Source organism: Varanus komodoensis, unplaced genomic scaffold (assembly GCF_004798865.1).
Source record: "Varanus komodoensis strain SLA01 unplaced genomic scaffold, ASM479886v1 scaffold41, whole genome shotgun sequence".
Classification (NCBI taxonomy): Eukaryota; Metazoa; Chordata; class Lepidosauria; order Squamata; family Varanidae; genus Varanus; species Varanus komodoensis.
The window spans coordinates 2,203,889-2,204,382 of NW_025335954.1; positions in this window are offsets into that span (position 1 = coordinate 2,203,889).

The window sequence follows — 494 nt, forward strand, 5'->3', positions numbered from 1 at the left end:
AAAACTAAGATCATGGCATCCGGTCCTCTCACTTCCTGGCAAATAGATGGGGAAGAAATGGAGGTAGTGACAGATTTTATTTTCCTGGGCTCCAAGATCACTGCAGGTGAGGACTGCAGCCAAGAAATTAAAAGACACTTGCTCCTGGGGAGGAAAGCTATGGCAAATCTAGATAGTATACTAAAAAGCAGAGATATCACCCTGCCAACAAAAGTGCATATAGTCAAGGCTATGATTTTCCCAGTTACAGTGTATGGCTGTGAAAGTTGGACCATAAGGAAGGCTGAGCACTGAAGAATTGAAGCCTTTGAATTATGGTGCTGGCGGAGACTCCTGCGAGTCCCTTGGACAGCAAGGCGATCAAACCGGTCAGTCCTAGAGGAGATCAACCCTGACTGCTCTTTAGAAGGCCAGATCCTGAAGATGAAACTCAAATGTATTTAGTGGTAATTTATTATGTTCTATTGTATTTCAATGTATTTTATTGTGTTGTA